The following is a 13,245-nucleotide window of genomic DNA, read 5'->3' on the forward strand; positions in this document are numbered from 1 at the left end:
ATCACTAATATATATATATATCTATTGACATCCATACGGTTGGATCATTGGAAAATATTTTTAAAATAATCCAAACACCAATTCAGGACTAAACACTAGTTAGTTGTATAAGTCAAACTGATCCTTGACTATTAAAATGGCAAACCAAATAAAATTATTTTGATATGTAACTTTAGTATATAACTAAAAATATATATATATTGACATCCATACGATTGGATCATTGGAAAATATTTTTAAAATAATTGAAACACAATTCAGAACTAAACACTAGTTGCCTACACTAGTCAAACTGATGTTTGACTGTTAAAATGACAAACTAAATAAAATTATTTTGATATAAAATTTTTCTTATATTACTAATTTATATATCTATTGACAAACATACGGTTGGATCGTTGAAAAATATTTTTAAAATAATCGAAACACCAATTCAGGATTAAAACTAGTTAGCTGTACTAGTCAAACTGATACTTGACTGTTAAAATGGAAAACCAAATAAAATTAGTTTGATATGAGATTTTGTTTATATCACTAATATATATATCTGTTGACATCCATACGGTTGGATCATTGGAAAATATTTTTAAAATAATTGAAACACCAATTCAGGACTAAACACTAGTTAGCTGAACAAGTCAAACTCATGCTTGACTATTAAAATGGCAAACCAAATAAAATTAGTTTGATATGAAATTTTGGTTATATCACTAATATATATATTTATTGACATCCATATGGTTGGATTGTTGTAAAATATTTTTAAAATAATTGAAACACAAATTCAGGACTAAACACTAGTTAGCTGTACTAGTCAAACTAATGCTTGATTGTTAAAATGGCAATCCAAATAAAATTATTTTTATATATAACTTTGGTTATATAACTAATATATATCTATTGACATCCATATGGTTGGATCTTTGAAAAATATTTTTAAAATAATCGAAACACCAATTCAGGATTAAACATTAGTTAGTTTTACTACTTGAATGTTAAAATAACAAACCAAATAAAATTTTTTGATATAAAATTTTGTTTATATCACTAATAAATATATCTATTGATATCATACGGTTGGATTGTTGGAAAATATTTTTAAAATAATCGCAACACCGATATATAATTATGACATATAAATAATAACTTTCTTTTTCCCATAACTTTTGAAATATAATCCCTAAACCCTACACATTTCATTACAATATTTTCTCATACTTTACATGCATTTTAAATTTACTATTTAATATTAATTTCATAACTTATTTATAAAATTTTAATTTTTTAGTATTAAGTGCCCCTCTCGCTTTTAATTTAAATAAACAAACCGGGTCATAAATAAAACCACACAAATGTCCACTCTGAAATCGCCGAACCAGGACGGCCCCGACGATATCGCCGCCGTGCTCCAGCCAGACCGTTCGAGTTCGACGACGATTACGCCTTCTGTGTCCAACTACTGGAAGCCATGGCCGCTTCTCTCACTTTCCAGCCTTCATCTTCAACTAAATCTCCACTAAACGCCGTCTTTTGGAACGCTTGTACCTCTTAACGACCTAGGTCTCGAACGCGAGATTTTCGACCCTGATTCGTTAAACCCCTAAGCACGGTATCGATTTCAAGGTTAGCCCCCCTCCCTTATATATACATATTTGTACTTATATTCCAGTTTTACAATCAATTTACATTGTTTTTAGTTTAATATCTAAAAACATTTAATTCTTTTAAGGATGATAAATTGTGTTGTTTATATGTATTGTCATTTATGGTCCATACGTGAGTCTAGTTGAGAGCTATGAACTTGTTAGTTTTTTTAATAACATTATTAAAACGCAGAAGTGATATAAATTTGCATGAGTTTCAAAAGTTTTAGAAGATAACTGAAGTTAATTTATAGAGCTTAAGAAGCTTATGTGCTATATAAGCCTCCGGTGCACGTTTATTTGCACTACTTCTCAGTCTCCTGGCTCGAATCAATACTCTTCTTTCTGAAATTGCATCACTTGTGCTTGTTCTTGAACTACTGCTGGAACTGCAGCTTCTACTCCTCTGGCTCGAGCTACGGCTGTTTCTCGGAGACAACGATGAAAACTCAGAGCCGTCTTTGATGCTTCCCCTGGTTCGATTACCCTACAAAATCTAAATTCCAAATCATGATCATCTGGAGAAATGTATTTGAGAAGTATAACCTAATTTTATCTTGGAGATTGGGTAAATGTTTGATGTATTTGTAATTGATTTTGCACTCGTTAACAATTTATCTCTGAGTTCTTTTATCTATTAAGTGTCTTGGTTGTTTTGAAGGCTGATTTCGGGCTGATTTAGTATATCATTCAAATGAAATGGTCAAATCATCTGCAATACCAAGATATTGTCTAAACTACGCTGAAGCTACGAATATATGACATTTTGCTTTGCTTTGGTTTTGTAACTAAAAGAAATTTGCTTTTGTTTTTCTATATTTATTCCCTGTTGAATTTTCTTTACAATAATTTTTGTCAACTAGCTTGACATCTCTAATTTTTCTAAAATGAGTAGTAATCTTGTGGCTGAAAATTTCAATTTACTACTTATCAATTATCATCAGTAACAACTATGAGAATGATGAGTCAAAAATAGAAAGCATCGTGGATGTCCCTCTTCCGTTAGTCAAGCTAGTGTATTTTAGTACACGTTCCTGAGCAAAGTTAGTTGATACAGAAAGTCTACAGTTTCCCACGTCTATAAATAAAAAACTCTCACTGAGCTTCTCAACACCATACCAACCTATTAAGGTATCATCAGATGTTCACTCATATATACACCATATACTTCTCTCTACTTAACTATATATGTTACTAATTAGTTAATTAGGAATAATAATGGTGTTTACAAGCTAGGATGTTGATTAGTTAGTACACTGGAGGAGAAGAGGGTGATATAGCAGGCAGGGTGAAGTACTGGGGTGAGTGGTTTCCATGATTTCCTTGTCAAGTGAGCAGTCTTAGCACTTCCACCTTTGTTGCGTTGTCTGTTCGACCATTAACTCTTATCCGGTACTATATACGTGTATGTTCTATATGTCTATCTAAGTACATGTCTATATTATTACAAATCTGTACATACACCAACATGCTACACCAATTAAGTATCTCATCAGTAGAACATCTGATATGGAGCCTCTGATCTATATCATGTATTTGATTTAGGGTTTAACGATTGAGTCTCTGGGTATTAGTACTTTTTGCAATTAATTATCTTTCATGAGAAAAGAATATCATGTGCACTTTACTTATTTTATACCGGTATATGTATATTAACTTATTTTAGTTGTCACATTGACATTTTATTTTGAATTATAAAATCGGTGACATTCCATTATGTAAAACCTATATTGTGCAGCTCTAGTATATGTCACGTGTATAATCATTTTAGATTTGTGAAGTTTGGCGCGGTTTTTGATTCAGTAATTTGAAGAAAAGATGCACAAATGCAGCCCTCCTTTTAAAGATCAGAATGCGCATGTTGCTTCTGTTAAAAATATTCTTGGAAGTCATGCTAGTTATTTAATGTCTGGGAAAGAACTTTCCAAGATTGTTGAAAGAACTTTCCAAGATTGTTGCATTTGTGAAAGGCACCCAGTTTGATCTATTGGTAAGTGGGTTTGGCAGTTTTCTGTCGATTCATGTCTTGTCTCTCTTCTAACAATAATTTTTCTTAAGGTGGCAATGAAAATTTATTGCAGGAGTTCCTTCAGCGAGAACGATATGGAAGTGCTCATTTGGATAATTTTGCTTCAGGACTTGAATTAATTGGTCAGAAGGTAGTGACATCTGCAATCTTTTTTATGACAGAAGTCCAGCATGTCCCGATTCTGTTTTTTAACTTTTTTAATTGTGTGTTGTTTTGGGATGCCATGCATTTGACATGGACAAACCTACGACTGTATATATGTAAAAATTTGTAATTGTTGTTGGGCTATCTTGATTCGCGGACCCTTAATATGCATATTAGTGATTTTGCTTACTTTCTTTGGCTTTTGGCCTATCAATTCCTTCTTTATTCATAAGAGCTGTCTCCTTTTCCTATACCATAACATTAATTGCTTATGACTATCGATCCATTTTTACACATTTTTATTTATTTTTCTAACTTTTATTCCTTTTGCCCTATATATATTCAGTTATTAGTGTTGGAAATTTCATGGTTAATGAGCCTATTATAGATATTTTTGTGATTTTTATTCCTTCAGTCTTCACTGCAACAGTCTCCACTTCCTGTTAACAAGATATATAGAATTGAATAAGATCAGACAAAAAATATCTTCTAGGCACAACCAGATCGTTTTCCTTAAGGCTTAATTTGTCCCCGCTAACTGCTGCAACAAGATTCTGGCGAAAATCCTTTAATTCGTCCCTTTTCTCTTAATAAGTTTGTTTTCTGGATAATTTGTTGACAACATCAAATATAGAAATTAACTTGATGCATGCATATATAATATATACCATGTTTATGTAACTTGTTTCTTTTTGCTAATTAGAGGGATCACATCATAATGATCTGGATGACGACTTTGGAAGAATTTATCATGTCTATGTTTGTAGATTGTACTTTTCATTAGATGAAAATAGAATATGTGATGGTCGTTTTAGTATTTTTTTTAAAATGATGTAAACAATATTGGGATTTGTATTCGAGTTGATTTTTTGGATTTGAGCAAATGTTTATATATATTGTGAATATGTTTATATCTTTTGTATTGTTATGATTGTATGCGTGGTAAAGTAGGGTAAAAAATGAAATTACAGCTCTATCCATTTTGTGCTGACTTTGTGATTGCATTAGATTTTGACAGGTTTAGAATTTAAATTGGAAGCCGAAAATGGCTGGAAACTGAAAAATCAGAATTTGGCTACTCTGTAATTACAAACTTACGACGGTTGTTCATCACATATTTCGTCGTAAGTTGGCCCCAACTCCCAAAATACGACATTCTTTATGTCGGAAGTTACTAATTTACGACGTATAGTTGCGTCGTTAATTTATGTTTTGTTTTATCAAAGGTGGGCTCCACTTCCCTAACTTGCGACGTTTTTCTTAACTTTGTGACGAAATGAATACTTATGACGAAATGGTTACTTATGATGAAATATGTACTTTTGACAAAATTGGAACTTGCGACATAATTGATACTTATGACGAAATGATTACTTGAACGAAAATCTGAACTTAAGAATTGAGCAAAAACGTCGAATATTTTCCGTCGCAATTGGGCCAATTGCAACGAATTGTAGTGTAAACATTCTGTCGCAAATGGACAAATTTCTTGTAGTGGTTGTTGATAAGGTTACTAGGGAGTTGTTTGCTGTTAAGTTCATTGAGAAAGGCTTAAAGGTTTGTTTTTTAAATATTTTTATGATCAAGAATTCATATTTATATTTGTGAAAGTTTGATATTCTTTTGTTTCGAGTTCTTGCGACGCAGTTTGTTGTCCGTTTACCTGATTTGTAATCATTTTTATTTATTAATTTAATGTGTTCTTGGTTTTAGTAGTTTAAGAAGTTTTTGGATGTTTGATGGTTCTTTACTTTTGCAGATTGATGAGCATGTGCAAAGAGAGATTATGAATCATAGGTCTTTGAAGCATCCTAATATAATTAGGTTCAAAGAGGTTTGTGATTTCTTTAAAAATTTTGAAATTAATGTGGAATAATTAGAAAATCTTAGTGTAGTTATAGATGTGGAATATATTTGTGTGTTGTGGAATATAAAATTAATTTTTAGAATTATTTGGGATATAATTGTGTGTTGTGTGGGTGTGATTATAGATGCTCTTTCTGATTTAGAATGTTGTAGTTATTTTTGGTGTAGCAGTGTGTTCTGGGTAAACTGTGTAGTATAATTACTAATTAAATTATTATACATGGTTTTGATTAGTTGAAAAGCAAATTGTTGGTCCTTAATCAAGTTCTAGTCTTTCTTTCCAGAGGAAAGGGGCTCAGGGAGTTTATTTGACTGCCTCTATATGGGTAACGTGTAGCTCACTAGCTGAGAATGAAATGCAGAATTTCCTACTGTTTTGTTTTTTTCTAATGATAAACATGCCTATGTGACCACCTCTACTCCAAGATAGAGAAACATTTTCGTTTGAAGTTAATATGAGAAAGTTTAAATTGAAGAAAAAGATTGTGATGTATATAACATTAGGCTGAGCCACTGAGGGATCAAGTCTCTATAATACTGAAGCCAACTAATAAATTCAGAACCTAACCGAGTTCATATCACTTCAACACTTTTTTTAATTTGTCACATTTTGTGTAAACAACCCTATATCTTCACTTGGATACCTACTTGTTTTTCAGCTTCTTTATGCTAATGGTAAACAAAGCATAAACAATTGTAGTAGTTTAGTGATACTTTGAAGCTCTTAGGTAGGGGACCCTCTGAATTTTTCACTTCGGTTTGGTACCAAAATGCATAGTGGTGGAATAGTAAGGAGTGATGCTGGAGCTGGTTTAGTGAGTTGAAGTCTTTAAATGTTTGTTGTTTATTCTTTTTAGGTATTGTTAACGCAACTCATCTGGCTATAGTCATGGAGTATGCTGCAGGCGGGGAACTTTTTGAGAGGATATGCAGGACAGGAAGGTGTATAGAGGATGAGGTAAGTATGGAAGTTTAACAGAAATGATATAGTCTAGTGTGGATCTGATAATAAAACATTATCTTGCACTTTAAGTTCCAGAATTTGACATCCCTGACATTTTTATTTTCCTAACATGTAGTTTTCCTGTATGCTTGTCCCCCCACCACCTCATTGTTCTTATATAATGTTTGGCTGCCATCACTTAAGTCAGAAAATTATGTTTACACAGATTCCCTGCAAACCAATAACTCACCATGGAAAATATATCTTGGCACCATTTCTGGGAAGTCCCATGTGATAGGGCCTAGAGATAGGTTAGGTAGACCCTAGATGCTCCATTTTTGCATGTAGCGATTTGGTCCTTTAGTTTCTGTATGATTACTAACTTTGTAGTACTGTGCTTTACTTAGTCACATGTTGACCAGTTCCCGTATTTTCCGTATTCTTTGAAATTATTGTGATCACTTAACATGTTATCAAAGTTCGATTTTAAATAAAAACGGCAGAACTTCAATTTTAGTACCTTCCCAATTCTCAAATTATTGATCTCTTTATTTGTTTGTTGCTACTCCCTCCGTCCGTCCCATATTTGTGGCTTGGTTTGACTAGCACGTTTTTTAAGAAATTAAAGATGACTCTAATATGAACCCGACAAATGAGATAGTGGTTGTTAAAGCAGATAATTATATGAATGAGTGGTTGTAGTAATCTTAAATGAATGCTATTAATGAAAGGTTCACTCTTTTGGGAGTGCAAAAAATAAAAGAATGTCACATGAAATGGGACGTAAAGAGTATTATTTAGTAACAGATGTCCTGCATGTTGAGATGTTGTCATGATCACTTCAATGAAAAGGATATTCATTTTTTTTAATAAAAATACCTTTTTTGAGTTACAAAGATTTCCTCTATTTTATATTACTTATGATCACTATATACAGGGAACCTCCAGTTCAGAAAATCATAATAAACCATCTCTTCTCCCTTTAAACTTTTCACAATGGCAAGCCCTGTTGCTGAAATTGTGTTTTTAATCTTGATACTATCAACTGCTGTGCCAAGTTTCGGCAAAGATTACACTGTAGGGGAGTTATCTGGTTGGGCACTCGGTGTCGATTATGACACTTGGGCTAGCGACAAAACTTTCAATGTTGGCGATAGCCTCGGTCAGTTCACATTTTTAATTCATTTTCTTGTATACTCAACTCGAATACCAGGCTATAATGTGTGTAATATTTTTTTGTGCAGTGTTCAAGTATGGAACTAGCCATACCGTGGATGAAGTAAGTTCAAGCGATTACAGTTCGTGCACTATTGGAAATTCAATTACTGCTGACAACACTGGATCGACAACTATCCCTCTGAAAACTGTGTGCAAACATTATTTCATTTGTGGTGTAATTGATCATTGTAGTGGTGGAATGAAACTAGCCGTACTGTTGCAGCTGGCGCGGGATCAGCTACTCCGGCACCAGCTGGTACTTCAGTGCCACCTGCGACAGATGGTGGAACTAGTGCTACTTTTCCAACACCAACTACAACTACCTCAGGCAATGTTCCGGTTTTAGCTAGTTCAGCAGGAAGTGTTTCTGCGATCCTAGACATTTTGCTTTGTACTTGCCATGGTGAAGCCTCGATTTTTCGACAGGCCAGGAGAGAGGCAGTGCCACAGGACTCTCTAGCTCCTTTATTTTTTCTATTTCTCTGGTGTTTGTTTTCTTATATTTATCAATTCGGACTGAGTATCTGCAGTTATATATGTGTCGGACCGTTATTATCGAGTTATCGGATCATTCTAGATTGCTAGTTATATATAAATTTTGAAAATAAAAGAGGCATTCCGTTTGTACGACAATGCGTAATTATGACTTTTAGCATTAGATCAAACATAAGCTGTACGAAAAAATTAAAAATGTTAGAAATGGTACCTTGTGTAAAGAATGTAGTGCACTGGGTAGGAACTTAAGTATAAAAGAGTTCGAAATTAAAGAGAAAAAACTTGTTTTCAATAATCCACACAACTAACTCACACAAAAGAGATACAAATTCACACTTGTATTTCACTCAAAAGATTATATAAAACTTGATGATTACAAAACTTGAAAAAGTGTCCTATAAACCTGCTAGAATATGCAACTCCCTAGGTACATGAAAAGCTAAAGGTCATAAACTCAAAAAACCATGAACTCAAAAGTCTTGAAACTCAAAGATCTATTCTAGATGTTTCGATGAACAATCAATATTATTATAATAATAATCAAAGTTTAGCTTATATTTATTTTAACTTCCCCCCTTAAGCTAAACTTTTTCTCATGCCAAGTTTATTCTTCAACTCCTTAAAAATATCGGACCTGCAAGGTTTCGTAAAGATATAACCAATTTGATCTTGTGACTTGCAATGTTGAATAACAACTTCTTCTTTCTTCAACAAGTCTCGGATAAAATGATATTTGATTCTTATGTGCTTGCTATTTCCATGAAATACCGGATTTTTCGTGAGTGCTATCGCTAACTTGCTATCACAATAAATAATTGGACTTTCTTTAGCGGCATGCTTGAGATCCTCCAACACCCATGTGATCCATAATGCTTGACAACTAGCTAATGATAAATAAATATATTTCGCCTCCGCTGTTGAGAGAGCCACAACTTGTTGTTTCTTTGACATCCATGTAATTGCACAAGAGCCAACAAAGAAAATATTTTCCGAAGTACTTTTACTATCATCAACACTTGCGGCCTAATCACTATCACAATATCCAAGCACCTTAGAGTTATTTGCCTTTTGATAATAAAGTCCATCTCCAAGTGTTCCCCGAACATACCTCAAGATTCTCTTTCCGGCCTCCCAATGTGTCTTCTTTGGCTGCTCTATGAATTTACTAATCAAACTAACACCATATGTGATATCCGGCCGAGTGGCGGTCAAGTAAATCAAACTCCCAACAATACTTCTATAAAATGTAGGATCAACAAATTTAGAATCATCATCCTTACTTAATTTCAAGCCAACTTCAGCGGGAGTACTACATGGTTTCGCCTCTTCCATTTGAAATTTCTTCATCAAATCTTTTGCATACTTTTCTTGGGAGATAAAAAATCCTCTTTCATCTTGCTTTACCTCAATACCAAGAAAGTAGTGAAGCAAACCCAAATCGGTCATCTCAAATTCTTGCATCATATTCTTCTTGAATTCTTCAATATCATCATGATTATTTCCCGTAAAAATCAAATCATCCACATATAAGCCAATGATTAGAATTTTCTTTTTGTTCTCCTTGATGTAAAGTGTATGCTCAAATGGACACCTCTTAAATCTCATCTTTACAAAATACTCATATATGCGGCTATACCATGCACGTGGGGCTTGTTTTAAGCCGTACAAAGCCTTCTTCAACCGATAGACTTTATCTTCTTCATTCATCTTCGCATATCTCGGTGGTTGATCAATATACACCTATTCTTGAAATTCGCCATTCAAAAAAGCGGATTTGACATCCATTTGGTGAACTTTCCACATATTTTGTGTGGCCAAAGAAAGTATCAAATGAATTATTTCAAGGCGTGCCGCGGCAGCAAAAACTTCTTTGTAATCAACACCATACTTTTGTTTGTAACATTTGACCACCAATCGCGCCTTATGTTTCTCAACTTCAATTTGTGCATTCATCTTTTTCTTGTATACCCACTTGACTCCAAAAGGTTTCTTTACTTTAGGAGCTTCAACTAACTCCCATGTTTGATTTCTTTCGATTGCATCAATTACTTGATCCATGGCATGCCTCCATTTATTTTCTTTAGCGGCATCTTCAAAAGACACCGGATCCGCATTTGCATATAAGGCAAAATCAACAAACTCATCTTTCAAAATTCTTCTTATTTCTCTATATAGATCCACAATAATTCTTGTCTTTCTAGATAGTGATTCGAAACTTGAGGATGATGATGATGAGTTTGGCGGAGAATTAGATGGTGGAGTAGGTGGAGTGGAGCTTTCTTCATCAACTGGATCAAATGCATCATCATCAAGAAAAACATTTGATCTTTCTTTCTCATTCTTCCATTCCCACGAAGCTTCCTCATTGAGGATCACATCATGACTAATTACAACCTTCCTTGTGATATGATTGTATAATTTGTATGCTTTGGAAGCTTCACTATAACCAACAAAGATGCATTTTTCAGATTTGTCATCAAGTTTGCCTCTCTTTTCATCGGGTACATGAGAGTAACAAATGCTTCCAAAAATTCGGAAGTGAGAGACACATGGCTTTTTGTGGCTCCAAACTTCTTGTGGAGTCTTTCCTTGTACACTTTTAGTAGGTGCACGATTAAGAACATAACAAGAACATGCCACCGCTTCAGCCCAAAACATCTTTGGCAATATTTTTATTTTTAACATACACTTTCGGCTACCCCATTTTGTTGAGGGGTTGAACGAACCGTTAGTTGATGGAGAATTCCATGCTTCTTCAAAAAACTTCCAAATTCTTCGGACATATATTCACCACCATGATCGGATCGTAGTGTCTTTAAAGAACGACCACTTTCTTTCTCCATATATGCTTTAAAATCTTTAAAAACTTCAAATACTTGAGATTTTTCTTTGAGAAAATAAATCCACATCTTGAGACTATAATCATCAATAAAAGTGAGGAAATAACGGCTACCTCAAATAGAGTTTGTGCGCATGGGTTCACACAAATCCGAATGTACTAATTCCAATGGCTTTTTACCTCTCCATGCCTTGTCTTTTGGAAATGGATCTCGATGATGCTTCCAAAAACATAATATTCACACACTTGATCTTGTCTTTGAATATTTGGGGATGCCTCTCACCATATGATCTACAAATCTTGGATAAAGTGCTAAAACTCAAGTGATTATATTGAAGATGCCAAAGCCAAAATTTATCATTCACAATATTAGAAAAGCATGGAAGAGACTCATTTTGGATTCCCAATGGAAACATTTAGTTAATGTCATATTGACTCTTACAACAAGAAGGCCTTTTTTGTCTCTTATCTCACAAAAATCATCTTCACAATTCACATGATGTCCCTTTCTTAAAAGTTGCCCAACACTTAAAAGATTATGCTTAAGATCGGGAACATAATAAGCACTAGAGATCTAGTTTGTACCTTTCTTTGTTTGGATTGGAACATCTCCACACCCTTTGACGAGGAGCCTATTATTGTTACCCGTCTTGACTTCTCATTGGACGCTTTCATCAAAATTTACAAAGCAATTTTTATTTCCGGTCATGTGGTTGCTACAACCACTATCGATAAACCAAACATCATCAAGTGACTCTTCTTGAACATTGTTAATAAGAAGCATACTTTCATCTTTCTCCTCAACATCCTCATGTAGAAAAATGGAATATTTTTCATCATTAATTCTTTTATAACAATCTTTTTTCATATGCCCAATTTTATGACAATAATGGCATTGAAAATTAAAATAATTACCTATTCCTCTTGCATTAAAGCCTCCACGAGCTCTTCATCTTCCTCTTTGATATGAGTTAAAATTTTCACTTTGCACATTTCCTCTTCCTTGTCCTCGACCACGAAATGATCCTCTTCCTCTAAAACCACCACGACTACTATCTTGAACTTGAAAAATTTGCTCGGAAGGAGAGGAGCCGAATTGCTTGATGCGGAGCTCGTGAGATTGTAGTGAGCCCAATAATTCTTCATGAGAGAAAGTATTTAAATATTTTGATTCTTCTATGGCCACAACAACATGCTCATATTTTCGAGTCATACTACGAGGAATTTTTTCCAAGACTCTTTTATCCGAAATATGTTCTCCATTAACACGAAGTTTTTTAGGTACCGAAGTATCGTAGACGGGGGGTTGAATACGATACTCACTAAATTAAAAAAATTCTTTCAAATTTTTTGCGCATATAAAATTTAGTGTCCGGTTAATGGTTCTGTGTTCTTGAGGTGAATAGTGATTAGGATGATAAATTAACAAACACAAGATATTCAGGGAAATATATATTCATATATAAATCCGCGAGGGGTGTTGCTACACTCCAGTAAATAAATTTACCGGCTACAATCCAAGAACAACAATATTCTTGCTTCTACAAAGATATTACAAAACAAATCATATACAATGATCTATCTTTATGTTTGTCTAAGGATTCAATTACCGGATAACATTTATAATGCCCCTAAGAATATACAAGAGTTAAATTGAGCATTTTAACGTTTCTCCGATGAGAAGTTAAACGGATATACAATGTGCTTTTTCTTCTCTATAAGTATTTGCTACTTGTTTTTATCTGCTCTTGTTTTTGTTGTTGAAGAAGATAAAAACTCAGAACAACTAAATTGATATGCTTCTCTTGTGTAGACTTTATATTCAAAATGAATTACGTGGTCATTTGTTTTACCATATAAATCAAATGAATAAAATCAATGAATTTTGTTGTTGAGAGTTACTTGTGACCTTGGGAAGCTAGGAGATTTTGCCTTAGTCATTTTCAACATAACAAGTTACTTGTTACTAGAGGGAGAGATTTGCCTTGGCCAATTTCAACCCGATAAGTTACTTGTTACTAGAGGATCCAAGGGAGTTTGCCTTAGCATTTTCTAAGTATCCAAGTTA

At 33.7% G+C, this 13,245-nt stretch overlaps 1 pseudogene; it reads left to right on the forward strand.

The window, feature by feature from the left end:
• The first annotated feature begins 1,333 nt into the window (after positions 1-1,333).
• Positions 1,334-8,476, forward strand: LOC141693478 (blue copper protein 1b-like; annotated as a pseudogene).
• The last annotated feature ends 4,769 nt before the right edge of the window (positions 8,477-13,245 follow it).

The sequence above is a fragment of the Apium graveolens genome, chromosome 10 (genome assembly GCF_009905375.1).
Source record: "Apium graveolens cultivar Ventura chromosome 10, ASM990537v1, whole genome shotgun sequence".
Lineage (NCBI taxonomy): Eukaryota > Viridiplantae > Streptophyta > Magnoliopsida > Apiales > Apiaceae > Apium > Apium graveolens.